At 40.3% G+C, this 25,933-nt stretch overlaps 1 protein-coding gene across 4 annotated transcripts in view; it reads right to left on the minus strand.

The window, feature by feature from the left end:
- Positions 1-25,933, minus strand: part of jade2 (jade family PHD finger 2) — a 312,027-nt gene that overhangs the window by 170,651 nt on the left and 115,443 nt on the right. The window lies entirely within an intron of this gene.

Genomic DNA, 25,933 nt, shown 5'->3' on the forward strand with positions numbered 1-25,933 from the left:
AACAGCACTGATGAAAAACAAACAAAAAAGAAATAACATGAAACATGGAGATGTGGCCTGATGTCAACAAAGTGCAAAAAAAAAGTCTACATTATATGCGTTACCACTAAGAGAATGTAGCATTCTGCAGTTCCAGCTTCAGTGGCACAATCATAATTGGCCTATGTTCAAACCCAAGCATGCACGCTGGAATGAAAGTCAGCCATGATGCATGTCTCATGCACCCTTGAATGAGCTTTTTACCCTTGTGGCTGAAGACCAGAGGTGTCCAGACATGACTAAAGCAAAGAAAGTTTTTGAGATGAAAAATGTGTGCTTTGTGGGGACACTAGCTGAAAACATAATGAACAACATACACATATTGTATTGTGAGTTAAGTGCATCATTACATCCCTTGTTTTAGCTATCCTTAATATGACACATGATTTGACTGATGTTTAGGTATAGATCATGATAACTGATCAGTTTCAAGCTTTCATAATTTCATCATCTTAAAAAAGTTATCAAATGTTTCAGACTGACAGGTTTCTAAGTTTGGAAAATCCATCTCTCTTTGAGCCTGCTGGGAGACCTGGGGAGAATATGTTACAGTTGAGAGGAAAATAATGTCTTATACACTTCTTTGCTGAGCGGTCCAATAATTGGCTTGGATTCAGAAGAAAAACTCAATGCTCCCTTGAGAGAGAAAAAAAGAAGCGTCAACCCGACCACGCTGAGGAAGGACGAGGAATGATCTGTTAATAATCGGCAGAAGCTTTGATTCTTTTGATGCCATCCACTGTCGTGATTCCTCTCCTGTGATGCTTCAAATTTCAGGGAAGCTGAGCCAAAGCTGAACCACAGGGGAGCTACAGCTGAACGGCGAAAAACTCAGACACTTTTTAGTATGAGTATTAACACATCACTTGTTTCTTTTTTCTTTTTGTAATGATGACCAAAGCGAACCCTAGATGTTTACCTAGCAAGTTTTAAATGTTATTTATTTGTTATTTTCTGTCTTCTTTTTCTTCCCGCATCCACAAAACTAATTTCCTCTGGCTAACAGTGAAGATGACCTTGGATATGTTTCTGAATCTAATCATTATTTTCATGGGAAACTCTTGTTGTGTCCTTCTCCGTTTGTCCTTTTTTAAATTCTAACAAGAAAACCTCAAGGATCCTTTCTTCTCAGAGGCTTGTAGTTTCTTCAGACTTAAAAAATTCAAATCTGAGTTGACAATGTGAAGTTTTTCTGTATTTGCTCCACTGAGACCAAACTTGGTGTCAACTTTATGAGCACAGAAACTGGAGAGACTGTGGGAAACCCCTGTGGGCTTTGACGCAGAAACCATTGGAGGGGGGTGGGATTGGAATAACGGCATGCAGGCACGCACATACTACACATATATACACATCAAGAGTGAGGGGCTACCCCATTTCACACATACACATGCTTACACACATATTCACAGACTTCCACCCTCTTCCTGCATTCCTCTGTTGTCTGACACACTTCCAGTAAGCCCACCAGCACTTCAAAAACAGCCCACCACCAACACCCGCCCTCCAGATGACAGCACCAGCAGAAAAAAACAAAAAAACACACAACGGGCTCTGTCGCACAGGGACACACAAACACAATCTTCTCACTGGAAAGTGAGAAAAACAGGCCACAGGTGCAGCCAAATCCTCAACCTGGTTGGGGGTGTTTCTCAACCATAAGCCAGAATTCAGGGACTTAGTCTGGCCGCAAAACCAGCTCAAAATCTTGGTCATTTTACACTCCAGAACACAATTATCAGTAAGAAACAGTAAATCAACTTATATTAACTGATAGTGACCTTATGGTAGTCGAGCTAACATTCTGTACGTGCAACACCTTAAAGTAGAGTGTAAACTTTGTGGTAAGTCAGAACTTACATTCAAACAAGGCTACACTGGAACTTGCACATAGCTGGGGAAACCCAGCATCTGGTTACTTTCTGTCTTTCATTGAGGAGTCTTTGCAATAAAACCTGCTTTTAAAGATAGGGCTGGGATAAAAGCTGTTAAAAAAGAAGCTGCCAGTCTGATCTGTGTTTCTATGTTTCCCATGAAAAAATGTCAATTTTACAGCAGAAATAAACATTAACAGCCTAGTTTAGTAAAATTCTAATGTGGTGTCCACCTTCAACTTGCTTCAAAAAAATTCAACAGAGCTTAGAAGAGCCATAGTATAAACATGGCTGCACTTTAGATCAAGACAGTCATCTGAGACACTGTCTCATTCAGAACAGAACTGCCATCATTTGCTGGTATGTTTATCTAGTTTTACACACAAAAAAAAAAAATCCAATTTATTCATAAATGAAGTTTGGCAGTTACACTCATTAAATAACCATATTGCAAACATTACAGACTAAGAAACATGTCATAAATAAAACAGAGAAAATTATCAGAGGTCTAATCCAGGATTTAATCATGTATCAACCCATTTTTGAAGTAGTTACACGAACAGGCTAATATAGCAACTCTAGCTACATAATCAACTGCACTACAGTTAGCCTTAGCAAATGTAGCTAATGTAGCTAATGTAGCTATGTAGCTGCTTTATGATCTTAACTTTAGCTACATTAGATATGTTAGCTATGTAGCTTACACAGCTAACAGAGCTACATAAGCTAAGTTCGCTGTGTTAGAATGTCTTCATGGAGGACAAACTGTAAGCAGACTCTTTACTCAGCTTCGTTTGACATTTTGTTATCAGGTTTTGCAGGTCCTGTTTTAAACTTTAAATTTTTGATTCCCTAATGTTAACTTAAACCTTACCCTAACCCTTAACAGAGGTTTAATCTGATTTCATTTTGAAAGTTTGTGAGTGTATTTCCATTCTTTCAGAGATGGCATCTCAGAAGAACGGTCTCTAAGAGTGGACATCAGATATGTATGGTCTGCAACTAGACCGTTATACAGTGAATGGGGGCTAATTCTTAATCAGCAGGTGATGGAGATGATGGCTGTGTCTGTTCCAAAGTCAAAAGTTCATTTCTATTGCAAAACAACCTCAGCTGACCAAAGTGGTGTACTATTATTAAATCTGAAAAAAAAAAAAAAAAAATCAAAACACAATGAAAACAACAAATGTAGGAAATGTATTACTTTTTTATATAGGGCTAGATAGGTCTGGATTTTTCTCACCCCTTAAAAAATTGAAAAATCCTTCAGACACTGCATTTTGTATGTACTTGGGTTGTCTTTGTGAAATATAAAAATTGGTTTGATGATCCGAAACATTTAAGTGTGATAAATATGCAAAAACATCAGGTATCAGAAAGGGGGTAAATACTTTTTCATGACACTGTAGCTAGGTTATTTGGCTACAACTCAAGAAGCAGCAGGGACATTTTGCAATAGAAATGTCGCTTGAAGTAGAATTCTTCTCTCCCCCAGAGTCTCCTGCAAGACACGACCACAACAGTCCAGTGCCAGACCAGTTTCAACTGTTAGCACAGGCACAACGAGCTGAGACGACTGATGGCACAAACACTGAGGGGCAGGAGATGAATGTAGATGATTAGTGTACTTTCCTGAGAATTTGAATGTCGTGGCTTTAACAGTCTGAGACAGTCTTATTTTGGAAAAGTGCAGCCATCATATTCCACAGCCATCCATGTAATTCTCTTGACCCACTTGACTTCCCACAGACTGCTGAGCTGGCCGACATCTTCTTCTAGGGTTTGGTGACAAAAGCTGGCAGTGCATATGTTACCTGCTTCCAGATCAGCCAATAGAAAAAAATTAACTGAAGTGTAAAGTTTTCCACCTGTAGAGGGCAGTCAGTTGGCATATTTTTAACCTAGTATATGTGATTTACATATCATGTTTTAAAACGTTGAGATTTGGACCTGAATTATTCAACAACACTACTTGGTACCCACATACAGAAGCTTTCATCTGAGAAAGTGGCCACACAGCCCACCTTCCACTTTGAAAAATTCAGATTTAAATCATGCCTTATACTCTGAATTTTACTTTAGCTGTTTTAAAAAACATTTTTAATACCAAACATAAATGCAATATTGGTCTGATGCATGCCATGGATGTGGAAAAAAAGAGAAAATTTAACCACCAAGTGACAATTTCTCAACGAGTAAACATTAGAAACTGATGCAGACGAGGCCAAATAAGCTGCCCCTTTTAAGTTTGTTTTTTATTTGCAAGAAATTTTCTCATTTCACTGCAAATAAACATCAGCTCTCTGATGTTAGAGCCTCAAAACCCTGAACGCTTGCTGCTGGGACGCTTTGATGAGCTTTGTTTCAATTTCTTCTTTGCATTAGGGCACACTGCTTCAAGTTTGCTCCTCAGAGGTACACTCCCACTCGCTTTAATTCTGTGCCTGAAAGCTTCGATTAAACCCACACATACACACACAGCAGCAGAAAGACAACACAAGGGAGAGGGGAGGAGAGGCAAATGAGGGTACTACTGTTATTTGATATTGTAACGGCACAGCTCTGTTGTTTGTCCATCTCTCTCTCTCTCAGTCATTCCCAGCAGATCTGCAGTCGTTGTATCGCTCCACTCAACCGCCTCATCTACCTGTTTGTTTACTTATTCCCTCAGTTCCTCACCCATCAACATCCCTCCATCCTTGATTCTCTCGATGATTCCCTCCATCCTCACTCTTTGGCTCTATGCCTCTTCTTCTGTCTCATTTATCTCTCTGAAGGTTTGACTGTGTCTGCTATTTCCCCTTTCTCCTTATTCATTTCCTCCTTCTTTTTGTCTTCTTCAAAATTGCGCAAGGCCATCAGAGCTACATCTTAAAACTATCAGCTTTTAAACAAACAAACAGTGCCTACAAAACATATGAACCCCATTGGACGCCTGTCCTTTTATCGACTTTGGAAATCAATCATGGTCAACAGAATTTGACTTTTTTATGAAAAGTGACAGACCCAATTCAACAGAGGTCTAGCCAACTGGTGCCAATAGTTTGACAGTTAGTGAAATGGGTATTACCTGCAGTGAATGGGTCTAAAGTGATTGTAGTATAAAGACACCTGTGTCTGTAAGGTCCGGTCATTAGTTAATCAGTATTCCTGGCTACCATTACACCATGAAGACAAAAGAACACTCCAAGCAACTTAGAGAAAAGGCTATTTGAAAGCATAAGTCAGGGGATGGATACAAACTGCATCATCAAGAAATGGAAGGAATGTGGCACATGTGTGAAACTGCCAAGATCAGGGCCTCCCAAACTGAGTGACCGTGCAAGTAGGAAGCTAGTGAGAGAGGCCACCAAGACACCTATTCAGCAGCTGAGATGAAAGAGACTCTGCATCAGCAACTGTTGCCCGGGCTCTTTACCTGACAGAGCTTTATGGGAGAGTGGCAAAGAGACAGAAAACTCAGATAAAATCTCGACTAGAGTTTGCCAAAGGCTTGCAGGAGACTTCATGGTCAAGTGGAAGAAAGTTCTTCAGTCTGATGAGACCAAAAGGGTGCTTTCTGGCCATCAGAAGCTATGTTTGGCAGACACCAAATACTGCATATCACCACAAACACACCATCTTCACTTTGAAGCATGGGGATGGCAGCATCATGCTGTGGGGATGCTTCTCAGCAGCTGGCCCCGGAAGGCTTGAAAATGACCCGAGGCGTACAGTGACAGCTACAGAGATAGTTTCAAGACAACAAGGTAAATGTTCTGGAGGAGCCAAGTCAAAGCCAGGACCTCAATCCATACTCTCAGGTGCTCGGAATATTGTATGTCATAAGTCTGAAGATCAGTAGTTTGACTTCTTGAATTCAATATGTATAAACAATCCAATAAATGGTTAGTCAAATTGCCATATGCTTTGAATCACAAAAAAATAGTTTTCCTACACTCTGAGAGTCACAATATATGTGGGTGGGTCTTTGGAGAGTAATTTGCAGTTGGAGAAGTTGCTGCATCATTATCAGATGCTATTTTCATCACATATGTTCCTTTTTAGCCAAACAGGAGTGAGTCCTTTTTCCAAAACCAAAACAGACATGTGCTGCAGTTTTTCAGCTTAACAAGTCACCAAGTTCTGGTGCTGGCGCCTGCTGTTCCTCTTCTTTCTGCAGTGAGCCAAATCAAAAGATTTTCTGCTCATTAAGTACGGCTTGAAATGTTTCAGTTTGTTTTTCATTGTTGAAGCTAAAGAAAAACCACCTGCAGAGAAACTATCATTATATTTGAATATTTCAAAGTAAATCACTGACAGACCATGTTTACTGTCAACATGAAATCAGATTGTTGTTTGAAAACATCCATTCACTTTTTCTTCTGTAGTCTTTGCTGTTAAGATAAATGGCAAGGAAGTCATATCATCAGATGAAGCAGCACACTGCTCAAAACAGTGTCCATCTATCTCCATCAGTCCATCTGACAGCTTTTCTACAGTTTTGCTATCTTTCCATCCATCATCCATCCATCTCAATCAAGGGAGGAGATTTTATGGGAGGCCTGGGACTCGGGCTCTGCTGGGAGACAAAGCAGCAGTAAACAGTGTTTACTTTACTGGAGGCAGTTGGGTTTAAGTGGCCAGCCAGGGTGCAACAGCCTCCCTTATGTGGCCATTTGAGTCAATGACCTCACCTTGGCCTAAAGGATGACAGAGACTGATATGAGAAAAAGGTGCAGACAACAGGGGTTCTGCACATGCGCTTCGCAGTTTGGTCTGACCATAGACTGTAAAACATGGATGTAGTCTCAGTGATGTCATCCACTGGCAGGGTTGGAAAGATTACAGGAATACTATCCTGAAGTATAAGTGCAGTTACAATGATTTTTTCTTTATTTGAAAAAAACAAGATAATATGTATCTGTTACTCTGTGGTTTAATTAAAGGCTGATATTTTTTTAACGAACTGCTGTGCAACTTCTGTTTCTTTTATGTAATGTGGAAACTTTGGCTTAGTCCTATTCCTAACTTTTATTCCTACTCCTCGTTTTGGAGTGGTGAAATATTTCCCTACAGAATGGGCCTGCCCCTAAAGTTCCTGATATATCACCATAGTTATTGACACCATTTATGTAAACAGACCAACAACAACACTGGTCATTTCCCTTACGAGGGATTTTTTTAAATGCTTGTTCAAAAACAAAATAAGGGATGGACCAATTATCGGTCTGGCTGATTATTCATGCTGATACTTACCATTTAGCCAATAACCTGTATTGGCATTTTATTTGACTGATAATTGATTAAATCAATTAATTCTGACTGGTGTGCTATTTTGGTTTCACTGCAAGGTGTCTCTTCTCCTCTGGTTTTGTTTTCACTCCCTACAATCTCACCTAATGTCCTGCCAACAAAACTATCTGACTGGCTTGATGCCGCACAACTACTTGAAGCCTGGGAAGCACTGACAGAGTAAGTGTATGAAATGATTTCCTGTTTTCCTGCTGCTACCATGTTGCTCTGTGCAGTTTCTCATATTGACAGACGTAGTGCATTTTTTAATTTTCCTTAACTTTTAACATGCAGTGTTAAGATCGGTTAACTTTATGTCAAAGGCCTGTGTGCATTGGTCCGTAGAGCCCTGGATCAGAAAAATGTTACATGAATTGGTCTATGCAACAGTTTTAACATACATCTGTCCGCTGAGGTCCTTCTGCTTGTTATACTGTTCATTCTGCCATACTTTGACTTAGTGTCTTGAATCTCGTGAAACCACAGTGACCTTTTACCCTTTAGCGAGAGTAACGTTAGCCGCAGGTGCTCACTAGGTAGCTGTATGTGTTGCACTGACCATCGTAGATACTTCTGACAGTTACAGTTCTCTCCCTCATAAATGCTTGCCCTCATGCTTTACGTCACTGCTGCGCGTCACACTGATTACACTGACACAAACAGGTGAAGTCTGGCTTGATAACTGGCTGCTCTTCAGTGTCTGAGCAAAACATGCTGATGACAAGACTCATACTGAGTTGTTGTCTCTCACATATCACTCTGCTATGCTAATAGTGGCATTGGTTATACCGCACGTGTGCACTACAGCACACAATGCATATGTTTAAACTGGTGATGACGGTGTTGCAAAAATCTATTCCATGGCAGACATTTTACCTGTGATGTATTGGAACCAGTTTACTGCCCACTACTGGGATGCACACATAACATCACCTAAATCCTCCAGTCAGACAGACACTGATTCTACTAAGTGAAACCTCCAATGCTGACCCCAAATTGGAATAAAATTGCCTGACATTCATCCGTTGAACAGGTGGTGTAAAGAGGCTAACAGGGCTAATGTTAGTCAAACTGAGCATGCACACAGAAGTGACAATATCTACCTAATCTCCTGTATTTCTGACTCTCTCACACACAATTACAAGTCAGATTGGCAGATGGTAGATTGGTAAAAAGTGGACAACATGCTCCAGATGTTGCCGAAGCCTCTGTGCAGAAGGCAAAGGGCTTTGATCTGTATAACTACTGCAGGAGACAATAAGCTAACTGGTCCTTTAAAGAGGCAAAATAAAGTGAAGCATATATACATGTGTGGGATTCTGTGGTGGAGCAAAAGAAGAGGTGGATGACTTCCCCATGTGAGATGTATCAGTGTTTACGAGAAAATACCAGAGGGATAACTCACATGTATCACACACACCATACACAAAAACAAGCATACATTAAGAGGGGCTCAAATACGCTCACACATGGTCCAGACTCCCACACATGCCTCTTGGGTTTACTCACATGACACATGACATCCATGTGGGGAACAACAAGAGACACATGCTTTCACAAACACACACAAAATCATCCCACATTGAGCCCCGGGGCAGCCTGCATTAAACACCAGCAGCCACACAAGCTGCACATGCAGGGATGTGACTGGGGAATCGGTTTATTACGCACAGACTCACACAGAAATGTTTTGCTCCCAGTGTAATTTAAGAAAAGCTGCACTCATTTATCAACTTAGATCAGCTCTCCTCCTTAAACTCTTAGACTTTTTGAGCATTGGCTGCTTATTGTCGTCTCTGACAAGCCTCTAAATTGGTGCTTTTAAAGTCAATAACACCTAATACACAGAGGCACTTACCTTGGTTAAATAAAAGTTAAATACTTAAAAAATTGATTTCAGGGCAGGGAATGTTGACTATACACATGCCAACACATCTTGGTTTTGGCAGGCAGCTTTGCCAATTGCAACACACCATTCAGCAGACTAAAAAGCTGTTGTTTGTAGGTGAAAAGTTTGAGTTTCCCAGGTTCCCTTTCCCCTAGTCCTTGCCTGCAAGCCTCCAGAGGTGAATGGGTTTAGCTGGAGTCTGACTCACTCGCTGGAACAAGAAAAACGGCTCGGCTCTGGCCAACGCTCAGTCACTGTGGTCAGAAAGAAAGAGAGTCAGGCTGCCAGCTGGGAAAGGAAACCAGTCATTCAGTCAGCCTTGCTAGACCTGAGTTCCCTGTCATGTCACTGAGGTCGGCCAACCAGACATCAAACTAGCCGGCCAGTCAATAGAGTCAGGCATCTGGCCTAGAAATGCGGTCAAAGATGGACTTCTTCAACAGTCATTCTGCTGTTTGGTTAGATAATAACCATTAGTGCATGAAGAGAGTTGATTGAGACTACCAGCTGTCAGTCCCTGCATTCATTCTCTTACACCGACTGTATAAAGAGTTCATTTAGCATCGTAGTTTTAAAAGTGAAGCCACTGCAGATCAAGTGCTTTGATCGTCTCTACTAAACAGAAAGGAGCAACTCCACTGTTATCAAAATAAAGTCTAATTCCAATTAATAGATGAGGAAGTAGAGTGGTTTTCAGCTGTTTACCACAACAGTCATTTTTCTTGTTACACCATGGGCTTGAATGGTAGTTTTAATTATTCTTCAATACAGCATGATCTTCATTTGGCTAAAACTGGTCCAGTTAAGGTAAGGCAAACACAGTATACTTCAAATGTAACTTAACCCTCAGATCACTTTTTTTTCTGTTGACAATCTACGGTTGCAAAAAAAAGTATATGAACCCTTTGGGATTTCTTGGATTTCTGCATAAATTGGTCATAAAATGTGTTCCGATCTTCATCTAATTCACAACAATAGACAAACACAGTCTGCTTAAACTAATACAGCAAAAAAAATGATATGTTTTAATGTTTTTATTGAACAAACCATGTAAACATTCACAGTTCAGGGTAGAAAAAGTATGTGAACTTTTGGATTTAATAACTGGTTGACCCTCTGTTGGCAGCAATAACCTCAACCAAACATTTCCTGTAGTTGCAGATCAGACCTGCACAACGGTCAACAGGAATTTTGGACCATTCCTCTTTGCAAAACTTTTTCAGTTCAGCAATATTCTTGGAATGTCTGGTGTGACTCGCTCTCTTGAGGTCATGCCACAGCATCTCAATCAGGTTGAGGTCAGGACTCTGACTGGGCCACTCCAGAAGGCGTATTTTCTTCTGTTGAAGCCATTCTGTTGTTGATATACTTCTCTGCTTTGGGTCGTTGTCCTGCTGCATCACCCATCCTCTGTTGAGCTTCAGTTGGCGGACAGATGGTCTTAAGTTCTCCTGCAAAATGTCTTGATAAACTTGGGAATTCATTTTTCCATCAATGACAGCAATCCGTCCAGGCCCTGAGGCAGCAAAGCAGCCCCAAACCATGATGGCCCCTCCACCATATTTCACAGTTGGGATGAGGTTTCGATGTTGGTGTGCTGTGCCTTTTTTTCTCCATACATAGCGTTGTGTGTTCCTTCCAAACAACTCAATTTTGGTTTCATCTGTCCGCAGAATATTTTGCCATTAGTGCTGTGGAACATCCAGGTGCTCTTTTGCAAACTTCAAACGTGCAGCAATGTTTTTTGGGACAGCAGTGGCTTCCTCCGTAGTGTCCTCCCATGAGTTCCATTCTTGTTTAATGTTTTACTTATTGTAGATTTGTCAACACAAATGTTAGCATGTGCCAGAGCTTTCTTTAAGTCTTTAGCTGACACCCTACGATTCCTCTTCACCTCATTGAACATTCTGCGTTGTGCTCTTGCAGTCATCTTTACAGGACGACCACGCCTAGGGAGAGTAGCAATAGTGCTGAACTTTCTCCATTTGTAGACAGTCAGTCTTACTGTGGACACATGAACATCAAGGCTTTTACAGATACTTTTGTAACCCTTTCCAGCTTCATGCAAGTCAACAATTCTTGATCGTAGATCTTCTGAGAGCTCTTTTGTGCGAGGCATGGTTCACATCAGGCAATGCTTTTTGAGAACAGCAAACTCAAAACTGTTTTGTGTTTTTTATAGGGCAGGGCAGCTTTAACCAACACATCCAATCTTATCACATTGATTGGACTCCAGATTGGCTGACTCCTGGCTCCAGTTAGCATTAGAAGTCATTAGCCTAGGGGTTCACATACTTTTTCCAACCTGCACTGTGAATGTTTACATGGTTTGTTCAATAAAAACATGAAAACATCATTTTTGTGCGGTATTAATTTAAGCAGACGGTGTTTGTCTATTGTTGTAACTTAGATGAAGATCAGAACTAGGGCTGGGCGATGTATCGAGTATACTCGATGTATCCCGGCTTTTGCCCCCTACGATGTATAAAATGACTATATCGCGAATATCCAAATATAAATTATGTGGAAGTTTTGAGCCGTCATCATGCATTTCTCGCTGGAGTCTTGCTTCTCCCATTGTCCCTGAATGCATCTCTCACAGCAGAGAGCCCACTCTCTCTCCTCCACCAATCCAGAAAACTCCTCTGCACATGCGCGTCAGCAGCGAGCAGCAAGGGAGAGGAAGGTAAACACAGCAGCGTGGCTAGTTAGCGGAAAGTTAGCTGACTTTTGACACAGAAACAGCGCTGGATCTGCAGCGTTGAGCAGCCGTTTAACTTTTAAAAGGAAGAAGTGGAACTCACATGGTATTCGTTCAAATACGCCGCAAGATGACTCCGAGATAACGGCAGCAGTATCACAACATGTCGATAAAGACAAGAGCCCAGCGTTGTTTAAAAGACATTTAACCCAGAATACAAGATTTGCCTGGGCATGAGCATCTGGCTGAAAACTCCCTGCCAGAGTCATACAGGTCAGAGAGAAGACAGCCCAACAACGGACAAATGTGATCCCCATCTCCACAACAACGGAGACTTATCTCAGCCTTACAGTTCAAAACACCTACGAGTAGTTAAAATGTTCCAGCCTCCAGACAAGCTTTTTCCTCCATGATCACACAGGACAGTTTCTTGAATAAGGTCTAAAGACGCTCTCATGTTATAAACTTGTTAGAAACTAGTCCAGCGTTCATCAGCACAGATAATGGACAAATATAATCACAGCTGTGTGCCTGAATGGAGGACTAGATAGCAAGATTTTGGCCATCTACTGCAAGCTGGATTGGTGAGTTCTGTGTAGGTTTGCTTCACCCTTAATGAGGAAAATAACCATTTTATAGTCAGCAATAGTAAACATAACACAGAAAACATTTCAGGACTTTCCATACACTGTAAAAGACCGTGTATTTCATGATTTATGTATTTTTGATTTATTTGTAAAAGACTGAATGAAGTTCTTTTCAAAATAAAACTGCTAAATTTTACTTTATATTGGTTTTTACTTTCTGCAAACAATGTTATTAAAAATCCAATAGAACTGTCTATTTTTATCACTAAATCAGTATGATTTGGGACTGAATTAAACATTATACAGCTGCTGAGAGGCCATTTCAAAATATCGTGATATATATCATGTATCAGGATATAGCAAAAATATATCGGGATATCAATTTTAGGCCATATCGCCCAGCCCTAATCAGAACACATTTTATGACCAATTTATGCAGAAATCCAAGAAATCCCAAACGGTTCACATACTTTTTCTTGCAGCTGTATATCAATGGAGATTTAGTAGATCTGTTGATGCACTAGGATCCACAAAATGCCGAAATTTGGACATTTTAGCACACACTATTGAAATTCTATATTTTGTGTCAAAATTTCCATAGTGACTGCCCTCTACAGGTTGATACCATCAACTGCAAGTGGTTTTTTATCTTTTTAATCTCTGCTGGCTGATCTTGCAGCAGGTGACAGATGTGGTGCCATCTGCTCTCAACAGTTACTGCCCCTTACCACGACTGTTAACTTCACTGAAAGTAGCCAACAGTCGAAATTTGGAGCTCCACCAATCACAGATATTTCCCAGGTCAATAATATACATTAACATATATTTTTGTTTCTCCATTTAAACTGTCTTTTGTTGAAAAATGACAAATTCACTAGTGGCATTGAACATGGAAGTTTCCGGGGTAAGGGATTAACCAATCAGAGACAGCCCTTGTCACCCTATTATTGTGGAAACCTAGTGCCGCTTCTTAAGATCGTGAATAAACTATGTCCAAGTTAAAATAAAGTGGACAGCATTCAAATTTGTGTCTGCTACATCAGTGATTCTCAACTGGTCGGGTATGAGGACCCACCAGAAATCCCGACCCAGATTTTTAAAAACTTACAACTACTAGAATTTATCTAAGGAAGAATGTTGCAGTTTGGACCCCTGGAAGATAAAAACATAATTGAACAAGAGACATGTTCAAAAAGCATTTTATCACAGAGGGACATGCATATATACATCTTATTTTTAATCAATTTTCCCAAGAAAATGTGGTAAATTCTCGAAGAATTTTCTCATTATCTTAGTTTTGGAATCCAAAGAAAAAGAGATAGACAAGAACTCGTAAGGCAAATACTGGAATTTACTGGCTATCATGGCAAGACTTAAAAATAAATGTATGAATTTACTGTATATCCACATAGGGCTTGCATACAGAGGTTTTACCACATTTTTTTTCGAACACATGTTCCCTACCCACTGTTAAGAGCTCTATGACCCACTTTTGGGTACCGCACCACCAACTGAGAACCACTGTTCTCATATCATATATCATCGTTTCACATTCAGGTAGCTCATGGAAAGTCTAACTGTAATGGTTTGTCATTATGGCTGATGATCAAATCTAAAATGCCTAATAGACTGAATGGTTTTGTGGTTGAAGAGGGACAGAAGGAAAGGGTGAATGGGCATGTCTTATCCACCTCACTCACAGACCTTTCTATCACATTCTGAAGGCTTTTGTTGAAATTTCAGGGTAGATGCACTTCAGCTGAAACGCTATGGTTTAATTTCTCTTTAGGCGATGGGTTCTCTGAGCAAGACAGTGTGGTGTTCCCAGTCTTTCGGTCTTTGGTCCTCCCAGTCCTGCTATACTCCTGTGAGGCCTGGATGCTGACTGATGGCCAGAGGCTCTGACTGAACTCCTTTGTGACACCTTCTCTTCAGCACATCTTTGGGTATCAATGGAAAGACCAGGTGTCTAATGCTAACATGCTCAGGAGGGGGGGATGGGAAGGGTCAGCTGCTTGATACAGGAATGGCAGCTATGCTTTTTACAGACACCTGGCAAGCTTTCCCAGGCCAGATCTAGCTCACCGCATACTGGCTGCCCAGGACACAGTGGGCTGGTTCAGATGCCAGGGGCAACCGTGTGCGTCATGGAGTGGGTAGCTTGGAGGATACCTGTAGGAATTAGGCATGAACCTGGTACGGACTTGGACAGTGGCCATCAGGAGGCAAGAGCAGTACAGCTTTAAGGTTGATGCAGCAAAGTGCTGAATTGGCATATGCTCCTATACCTGACCTGACGTGATTTGGCTTTTCTAAGATTGACTACAAGGGCCACTTTAATAAGGAAAAGGTCTGGGCAAAGCATACCTGCTTTTCCTCTGAATATATTGCCATCTAGCTCCTAAAAAGATAAACACTGGCCAAAATGCCCAACTTAAGGCTTTAAAACAGTAGACCAAAAACAAATACATGATGCCATCCTGGCCAAGTCAACCTATACTATACAGTTAAGTGAAGATAATCATAGAAACTTGTGTCTTCTAAGGTAATCTCATTACTGAACCAGCTACATCATGTAGGGATGAATGACTTTTATTCCTTTTTTCATTCAACCACCCACTGACTATTTTCTCCTCCATTCAAGCCAACAGGGAAATGGTTGTTTGTCTAGGCAGTCAAAACAAGCACCACCAAGGCAAGAGGTCCACAAAGCTGGTCAGTCAGGCAGCGAGCCTGAAATGCGGTTAACAACCTCCCCACTGATCCAGTTAGTGGTTCAAACACCATAATGTTTTGACAATGGCAAAGACTGCACACAGATCTTCAGTTTTTTACTCAGCCAACGAACGACAAGTAGGTCCATCAATGGGACAGTCAAAGAGATAGCTAATCGTTCTTCCATTCACTCAGTCAATAAACCTGTCAGCCAAAAGCCTGGTCAGTCACTCTGCCAGTCAATGACTCTATCAGCCAGGCATGGTTCGGTCTAAAAGTCGCCTCCATTAACTGTGGTGAAAGATGTACCCAGTGACTCCATAAACTCAATGGGAAAGGAGAAAGTATTAATATGTTGCCAGCCTCAGTGGGAAGTTTATATAGCCCCTTCTCTCAGGGAACACATCACAAACTATTTCTCACTATAGCCTGCTATTAGTTTTGTCATGTGGGGACCTACCAGATACCCCAATTTGGCTCTACAGCCCATACTTAAGAAAAACAGTCCTCATATTCACTCTCTTATGCCGCCAAAAGCAACTAAATCAGCCTGTGGTCAGGATTAAACCCGCTGACCCTTCATAGCGATGTGGTGATGAGTTAAAGAGGGTGAATTTGGCTTTTGTCGTAGCTCTGTCAGTGAGTAAAAGTCAGTAAGTCATCTATCAGTCAGGCATCTGGTTAGAAAGCGATTGAATATCTCTGAGTGCACTTCAGATCTAAAAAGAATCTAGTTTATTAATCAGTCATCAAGTCAGTAAGTACCTCATCAGTCCATGATCAACGAAGATGTCAAAAGAGAAGACAGCAGCATGGAGAGAGTATACGAGATACTGAGTCTCTTGGGGCAGTCCAGACACAGGGGGCAATGGCGTGCATTTTAAGGGGGCAGCTGGGAGAATACCTGGTAAGATGGTGCATGGGCCTGGAGGATAGCCATCAGGAGGCCAGAGCAGTACAGGACCAAGGTTGACCCTGCAAAGTGCCAAACTAGCATATTCTCCCATACCTGACCTATCCCAGTCCCAAGTCAATTTTATTGCCATCTTGTCATTTGCCCCACCAATGTAACATTTTCATAAAGTCAGCATCCTGTCTGCAGTGAACCCATACATGCACGTGAGCAGTGCTGCTGCACAGAATGTGGCGCGGATGCTACAGATGATAAAGCCTTTAAACATTTCAGTTAAAACCTTTGTTCCTCTCTACCTTACCTCCATGTAGAATCTGCGCTTCCGTATGGATACACTCCCACCGTAGCTGTAAACGTCTCTATTTCTGTTTTGATTAATTTCTGAATTACAATTTTGACACAATTATTGGTCTGTAGAATGTAAACTTAACCGATAACACAGGAAATAAAGGCTGACACAATTTCTCTGGTGGAGATTAGTTTTAAAGTTGCCAAAACCTGTTGAAATCGGTTCAATTTCAGTAAACTTGAGTGGTGGGACTTCCTGGATGGACCCCTTCTAACTGGACGACAGGGCAATGATGGGTAGTAGTGTATTCTAAATTTAAGCAAGGGCTTGAGTGTTGCAGTAGGATAACAAAAAAGTTTATGATTCACTCCAGAAAACCAAAAATAACTCATGAATATGACAAGATGGAGACATACAGGTCAATGAGTGGAAGTTGGCTGTCCTCAACCAATAACTAAAACTTCAGCAGAGAAAGAAAGGAGGATTTTGCTTTACTGTGGCTGAACAAGGAGATAAATAATTTTTCAGGTACTAAAGATTGATTTATTAAAAAAAAAAAAAAGCTTTCTGAATAACAGAAATGATGACATGTTTGCACAATAAACAACAGTACATGGGAAAAATGCAGCAAGTTCTCCTCAAGTAGGAGTTTAGCTGTTGCAGTAAATATGGTTCCTTCAACCTGACAGGATGTTATTTATTCATACCCACTGAAGAGTCTTCCATTTATCAAACCCATCTGTCCCGACACATATCTATTCATCCTGCATGTCATCCATCCTTCTATAGGCGGCAACATACTACCACATAGAAGTCCTTCATTTATCTATCTAACGTACAGCTGCCAGGCATTTATCAAAAGGCACGATACAAAAGACTGCCGACAAACAGCAGTCGTGTGGGAGTCATTAGTCCAAGTGCACCCGCTGACCCTGTACAATGAGGCTCATGACGCTTCTCTTAGTCATCCTATTATCTGACGAAGAGCTGTTTTGGAACAAGTAGAGGATATCTTGGGGGAATATCCAGATGTTGTTGTTGATGCACTGAGGCAGACACACTCTTTAATGAAATATGTGTGCATACAATACACTCTTAGGAACTCATAAAAGGGAACATTTACAGACATGGTAACTTACTAATGTACTGGTGGAAAAGGCTGCAGCTGGGCTAGAAAAACCCTGAGGACCTTTAAATCATCTAACAAACACTTTTCCCTCCTTCTGTTGCTGTTTTCCTTGTCTTTTGGCTTTGTCCCGGACTGACATTTAGCAGGCTAATTCTTTTCATTAGTTACACTGAGATGAAACTGATAACTTCACATTTATTCCGTTGTTTTGGTTGCCTCTTCTCAGGGTAAGGCCTGAATCACACTGAAGGAGTTTTGACCTGATTCAAACCCTCTTCACCCCTCCTGAAATATAAAGGAGAAATCCGATCAATATCAATGTTTGACATCGTTTGTGAGTTTGATGGTGAGTTCTTTCATGTTGTATTTTGTCAGTTCTTTCACGAGTAAGACAGTAAGTTCTTTTCTGAGCTCCTTTGTGAATCCTTTGGTGAGTTTATTCATGAATTCATGAGCTTGTTGGTGTGCTAAGATAATTTGTGAGTTCATTCACAAGTTTGTGAGTCACTTAGAGTAAATAACACAACATGACTAAAATTTCACTTTGTGCACGTTTCAAGATAAGTTGCTGAAAATCAGTTTTTCATGCAAGACCACAGAAAGACACACATTAATACACTAACTGATCATTTCATTAGGTGTATATGTGCAACTGCTCATTCATGAAAATATCTGTAATTTGGCATTTAAACATGGTCACCACAATCCGCTGAAGTACAAACTGAGCATTAGAGTTGGAAAGAATGATCATTTAATTGACTCTGAGCATGTCGTGGTTGGTGGTATGGCACACTGTAAGAATGAATAGTTGAAGGTTGTTACAAAAAGAAGAGTTGTAATTTCAACTCTATTTTTCTGATTTGAGAACATATTTTTAGTTTTAAGTTAATAGTTCTCAATCATTCAATGTATTTCTTGTTTTTGTACTCCACTTATTTGACCAATATATATTTATATCTACAAGTCCTTGGACTTATTGAATGCAGACTTTGAACAGTGAAGTTTCTCTACAGGATGACAACTTTTAGATCAGGACAGTTATACTGGAAAAGTCACAGAAAATATTCCAACAGATAATACACTAAGAGTTCATCATTACTCTAAGTACAACAACACATTGAGTTTACTCAATGATTTCAAAGGATCTTTTGAAATAAACAGAGCACATTAATACTTTATTAAACTTACAACATGACAAGAGCCTTGGTGAAGAAAAACATAAGCAGCAGAAGCTGGAAATGTCAGGGCATGTCTTCTAAGCTTTAAATAAAGCTTTGCAATACATGACATTTAGACTGCCCTCCATCTTTACTATCCCTCTATTTGTCCTCCTCGCCATCTCTCTATCCATCTTTCTGCTCTCAGGCAACCGTCAATCCATTATCTGTGTCCGTGTGTGAGTGTCTGAGTTATTAGCGGCCGATTAGCCTTCTGACCCAGAGCTACACTGTCTGACTCACACAGTATAAGGGTGTGTTTGTGCATCCAGTAAAAGTGTGTGTATGTCATGAAAAAAACAGAAGTTGTCAGTTCAATAAACAACCAGTGATTTTACATACTATTTGATTTTCCATATAGGAAGACATCTATTCAAATTATGTTGGCCAACACTTCCTCTCAGTACCTGCACCAGAATGCAAAACTTGACATATGCAGCTTCCTCTCCAAAGCTCGACGCCAACTCAATCAGCTCTACTGGGAAAGGTCCAGAACAATTATGATCTTTATCCATTCCCAACAAGCCAAGCTCATAGCTCTGACAAGTCCACAAAATATAAAAACAACTCAATAAATTACCAAATGTTATTTTTCTGAAGAACTCAGAGAGAAATGACATCTCTGTAATCTCATGATGTGCTAAGTATCTGGCAGATATTAAGTTGACCAAAACACTTGCAGACTTTTTAAAGAAACTGACTTTAAATGGGTTAGCTTCCATCTTCCAGATGGTTTTGATGGAGCTGGCTAATTTTCTTAAGACAAAATGTATGTGATGCACAATAAAATCTGCAATACAAGAACACCAGTCTGTAAATTGCAGTCTGTTTAAAAAGGGTTAAAATGTCAGGATCTGTGTGATGGTTTTCATTGGGTTCAGCAAAGTCCACCATGTGTAGTTTCTCTGCAGCTGTAGATTTTAAAGCACCATCTGTTTTTGCAATCCTACTGGTTGCTGGGACAATAGTTGAGCTCTCAGTCTGCAGAGATAGTTGTGAAGTACAGACCCACAGCCCATGAGTTTCTCTGCCCAGCTCCAGTAGTCACTTGTTGTCTTGAGGTTTATTGACCTAACAGTGAACCAACATTTTCTTTAAAGGCATAGGTAGTATGCCATGAGGGAGAAAAGCTGTTAAAAAGTGTCAGTGTCATCCTGGCTGTGTGGCTGCATATCCCAACAATTTGAGCAGTGGTTCCTGATCCTACCCAGCAATTTTCAAAAAACAAATGCAACAACACTATCTGCATGTTCTCCCAGAGACTCTTTCCATCGCTTCAGTGTTGTCTTGTTTACCAGAGGTTTTGCATGGCATCCATGCATGCCTCACCCAAGTTTTGCATTTAATAAGAGCTTCTGGAAACCTGACTTAGAACTATTCCACCACTGGGGACCTCATAATGTTTTGCAGAAGCAACTGAACTGAAGCTTAACATCTCATGAGAACAGAGTTTTCCAATCAAATCGATCAGCACCATTAAATTTTACAAGGCTGTAAAACATTACTTAGGCATACCAACAGGCAATCTCTTTGGGTTTTAAATCTGCAGAATGATTCTTTTTGTCCAGCAGGACATAAACTTGCTTAGTAAGGGGTCTCTCAATGTTATGGCCGCAGCTTAACACGCCGTTTGGAAAGCCGACATGTTCAGCCAAACCACAAACAACGGGTACACATTCACAGACTCGGCCACCAGTCAGAACGGAGAAATATGCGGCAATAAATAACATAACCACTATTTCTTTTCTTTCATTTTATGAAAAGAAGCAGATCTTCTACTGCGTGTGTGTAATTATTTCTCTCTCCGGCTCGGTTTGTCATTGGGGACCGAGGCTGTCTAGTCACTGCCAAAGCCCCATTCACTGTCTGCACATAGCTAGTGTTATGCAACGGCTAATTACTTCCACTCGGCCCAAAACTAAACCATGAACAGGGAGTGAGAGAAAACGAGAGACAGAAGGGAAAGGGGGGGAGTGAAAATATAAAATAGAAGGAAAGAAAGGCAAACACATGATGGAGAAATGTTTAGGAAACAGATGGACAGAAACCAAAGAAAATGAAAAGAAGAAAGAAGGAGAAATGAGAGACAGAAAAAGAAGAGAAAAAGGAAGCAGTGAAAGAGAGCATGACAGAAAGGGAATCTGATCTCTTCTCTGTCTCTCTCCTGTGTTTTTGGAAGAAGAGGCACAAAAAAATAACATCAAACCATAATGACCTCCTCACATCCCGCACAACAGTTTTTACCGGCAATCATGCAGCAGCAGCCAAATCTGGTCCAAAGAGATAGACAGAATCGTGGAAGATGAGTGTTGTCAGAGCCAGACGGGGCCCGCAGCCTTTTTTCTTGCCAACAATTTTAGGAGATGATGTCATTATTCATAAAAAAAAAGGAAAAAGAAAAATGTGTCTGCGCCTCCGGCTCAACTAGAGCAAAAGTAAAAGGGGAAGGTGGGAGTGGAGGGAGGGGAGCCAGAGACAGGGTGAGCTGTAGAGAGGAGAAAATCTAAAAAAAGAAGGATGAAACAGGACAAAAATAACTGATAGAGAAGAAAAAGTGCATGACATAAATAGGGAGAGAGCAGGTGGGGGCAATTATAGCTTTACTTTTTCTGTTTTAGTCAATAAAATCTTTATTAACAAACTTAAGAGCCACAGCAGTGTCCTTTATCTCTGGCAGTAAAAGACGCCCTGTGTAGAAATCATGAAAAAACATGAGCACTGATTAGAGACTTTTAGAAGCTAAACTAAGAGGTTATCTAACATCTTGATTCAGCCATGTTACTTAATTTTCCTTGTTTCCTTTATGTTACGGAGATTTATGTCATCACATCACTGATGATCATCGCCTTTGAAAAGTATTCACCCCTTGGATGTTTTACCCTTTTATTGATTTTATTAACTAATCATAGTCAATATAATTTGCCTCTTAGACCAAAAACAACAAACTGTAATGAAATGAGGATTACCTGGGTGAAGTGAATGTGTCTCTAAACTGTAGCATAAAGACACCTGCGTCTGGAAGGCCCAGTCACTGATTGTCTGTATTCATGGCTACCATTATACCATGAAGACAAAAGAACACTCCAAGCAACTCAGAGAAAAGGTTACTGAAAAGCATAGGTCAAGGGATGAATACTAAAGTATTTCCAAAGCACTGAACACTCCCTGGAGTTCAGTCAAATCCATCATCAAAAAAATGCAAGGTATATCGCACATGTGTAAATCTGCCTAGATTGGGACGTCCTCACAAACTGAGTAAGCATGCAAGAAGGAGACTAGTGAGAGAGGCCACCAAGACAACTCAACTCTGAAGGTGTTACAAGCTTTAGAAGCTGAGATCAGAGAGACTCTGCATACAACAACTGTTGTTCTTCACCAGTTGAAATTTAATTGGAGAGTGGCAAAGAGAAAGCAAGAATGGTGATTTTGGTCATTAGACAAGACGCTTTGTTTGGCAGATGCCAAACACTGCACACCAAAAATGCACCATCCCCACTGTGGTGGCAGCATCATGCTGTGGGGATGCTTCTCGGCAGTCAGCCCTGGAAGTCCTATAAAGGAAGGGGTAAAATGAATGCAGAATAATATAAGAAAATCCTGGAGGACAATCTTATTCAGTCTGCAAGAGAACTACAGCTTAGAAGAGGATTTATTTTCCAGCAAGACAATGGCCCAAGGCATACAGCTAAAGCTACACAGAGATGGAGTAAAGACAAAAAGGTTGAATGTTGTTGAGCGGCTGAGTCAAAGCTCAGACCTCAATCCAATAAAGAATTTGTGGCTGGACTTGAAAAGGGCTGTTCACGCCCTATCCCCGTGCAACCTGACAGAGCTTGAGAAGTTCAAGAAATCTCAAACGTGTACAACATCTTGTGTGAAAAAAGGTTCCTAGCATTTATCCTGTCTTGCCACAGAGCCATGTTCATGTAAAACACTGGAAGTCTAAAGAATCACAGACTTAAGCCCAAGCACAACAAAGAAGTGAACATTTGGCAGACCCAGTGGAAAAAGAAGAAAGAGGCAGGGTGAAAAGTGTTTTTAAGATGACAGACGACTAAATAAAATGATGAACCAACTGCTGTCAGAGGCTCTGACAGAGACCATGAGCTCAGTCACACACTTAGACTCACCCCTCTTCTCATCTATTTCCACATCTATCCATCATGGCTCTATTTCAGCATCACTGTATATCACTTCATCATTCTATCACACATCAGATAATACATAAGATCCCATTCATCCATCTATCCTTATCTCTCTCAGCCATTGCTCTTTCTCCCACAATCTACTCATCTATCTCTCTGCCTTTAGGCTCTTTTCAATCTGTTAGCTCCATGTGTGTGTCTGTGTGTGTGTCACATGTGTATCTGCTGAGATATAAACCTATTAGACAATGTCAACAGAAAGGAGGCCTGTTTATCCTTTCAGATCTTGCAATCATGAAGATAATCTAGATATTTGTTTATACTGCCATCACTAATAATTAACAGAGATAAAAATACAAACAAATACTATTCATCACATTCGTCTTTGTCTACTCCTTCTTCAAATTCAGAAAGTTAGATTGACTTGAAATTCCCCATACAAGTGAAGCTTAGTATGCTTAAAGTCTGCCATGATGGATTTCTGTTTTGAATTTTCTTTAGATAAAATTCTAACATCTCTCTCTATACAGTAGGTCCAAATACCCTTTGGATACTCTTTGAACAAAGCATTTTAAAAGGCACATTTGGCCTGTTTGGCATTTCAATTTAGGTACAGTGCTTAACAAATTTATCATACCACCCTAACCCTAACCAAAATAAGGTTTATGCCACAGCTGCCCTAAATTAACAGCATTGGTAATTACCAAAATCGTTTTTTATGTTTCTGCAATGGTTAATACACCAATATGTAGAAGCTCTTGAACCCAAATGATATTTTTAATGCTAAAATATAATTACTATTGTTATCCATGAATTTTCAAATTTAATGATTCACAAAAAACTGAAAAAATAGTAAAGCACATTATTAATTCTTGATTAATATGTCAAATTATAGTTATTTACTTGCATTCCTGAAGAGGAAAATTAGTTTTAGCGGTTGAATGTTATGCCTGATTAATTTCTGACTTCTCAGAGAAGCCCAGTGAGCCGGCTCAAATTTGGGTATAAAAAGGTGATTTCAGTTTGAAATTCCTCATTCCTGTTCAAAATGGTAAAACGTGGAGAGCTCACTGAAAATGAAAGAGTCCGCATTAAAGCACTTCATGATACTGGATGGTGCCCTGAGACAAATATGACAGGTGGTCTAATAAATTTGTTAAGCACTGTAAATTACCATTAAACTTTTAGAATGACTGGGCTTGGTGAGACAAAGTCATAACCCTAAGACAGTAAGACTATACTCAAATATGGCCATTAAAAATCTTGTTACATATCTTTGGGACCAGGCTGGGAATAAGCCCATACCAAAACATTTGATCCCTACCTATGGGGTGTAAAATTACAAAAAAAGTGCTCTCAAAATTATAGAACAATTTTTACCAGAACTAGTGTATGTGCCCTGGAGGCAAGTATTCATCAAAATCTGGAGTGACATAATGGTTGGATGTGGTCGATCATGCTTGTCTTTCACTCCAACTGAATCTCAAATCCAAGTTGTCTTTCAAATTCGACACAGGGTCATTATGTCAGCTGAGTAGAGCACGGCTAAAGTTAGCAGCTAGCTCCACCAGTCTTCGTTCCTCTTTGCAGATTAAAATTGTTCTTAATGTGGTTACTCATGAGTATAACCCTCAAAAGGCTACATATAAATTTATTTCCATTTTCTAATTATAACTTCTGCCACACTACACTGTTCCTATGACACGATGAACTCTAAGATTGTCATGTTTATATCCGGCGAAGTGCCGGGAGAAACCTCTACAGCAAAGTCAGTGGCCATTAACTGAAGCTACAATTTAGGTTTGGGATTACAGTCCAATGTTTTATTTAAGACATAATTAGTACTCGCCACTCTTCTGGGCTAACTGAATTTAGCTGTTTAGCTGGCAAACAGCAAGCATCCCTGGTTCTCAGTCTTTCTTTTAACAGAAAATATTGAAACATTTTGAAGTATTTCATTTACATCCCAGAAAGCCTCTGTGTTTGGCAACTTTCAGCTAAGTGTTCTTCTGCCACAGCGTACAGACATATCTTGATGAGCTGTTTGGTTCTCCAGAATACCAAAATATCCCTTTATAAGGCTGAAACCTACAGACTGGCATTTGTGGCTGTATTTCTTTTTTTGTCTGATTGTAATGAAAACATAACTCCCTTCTAAACTAATCGGTTCTAATTCATTTTAACTTGCTAGTAAGAGAGTCCTGATGAATTGATATTAAGTGTAAATGGACTTAAATGGACCTGATCTTGTATAGAACTTTTGTAGTTGTCTGACTATACAAAGAGCTTCTCAAAATACAGGTCACAATTACTCATTCAAAGCCTTTCACACACTGATGGCGGAGGCTGCTATCTTAAAGTGACCCTACACATTCACACTGGAGTAATTTGGAGTCAAGTGTCTTGCCCAAGGACACATCAACATATGGATGCAGGAGTGGGGACAGGACTCCCGACTTTCCAGCTGAGTAAGAACTGACTTCACCACAGCTGTCCCAAATGTGGTACATCCATTTGGAAATAAACAATGCCCAAGACTGTTTATTTGACACTTTAAAATCTGTTGGTCGTTTTTAACTTTATTTCACTTGGTGAGACTGCACAAATCTATTATTTTACCAGATTCTTGCTGACTGTAGTGCTTAAATTGATGGAAGAAAAGGTAGACAACAATACGCCACCCATTACATGAAACAAAGGAACAAAAGCCTTCATGCAGAAACAAAAGCGACACAAAACTTCAACTCTGACAATGGAAAGGAGGAAAACATTCCTCCTAAGCATTCAGCTTATCGTGCTCTGCAGCTTTTTGGCTGTTTCATAAGCACCAAAGTACAACTTCACTTTGAACACTTAGTTTAAGAAGCTTCGCTAATCATGTGCTTGCCTTTTGGTTCCGCTGTAACTGCTTCTCTTGAGAAAAAAGGTAGATACTGAACATTTGACTGAATTCCACATGGCTGGATGGTTGCCTGTGTCCCAATAAAAATGCATATGTATGTTTGTGTGTGGCCTCCTGGTATGACACGTGTGTCTAACAGGCATTACCAGGCAGTCTGAGCATTTTCATTAGTTCCTAGAATGCCAAACAAACCGCATGGGCACAAGGAACAGCTGCAGGAGTACTAGAGAGCCACAACAACCTACCAAGGATGGAGAGAC

This window comes from Cheilinus undulatus, linkage group 12, assembly GCF_018320785.1.
Source record: "Cheilinus undulatus linkage group 12, ASM1832078v1, whole genome shotgun sequence".
Classification (NCBI taxonomy): domain Eukaryota; kingdom Metazoa; phylum Chordata; class Actinopteri; order Labriformes; family Labridae; genus Cheilinus; species Cheilinus undulatus.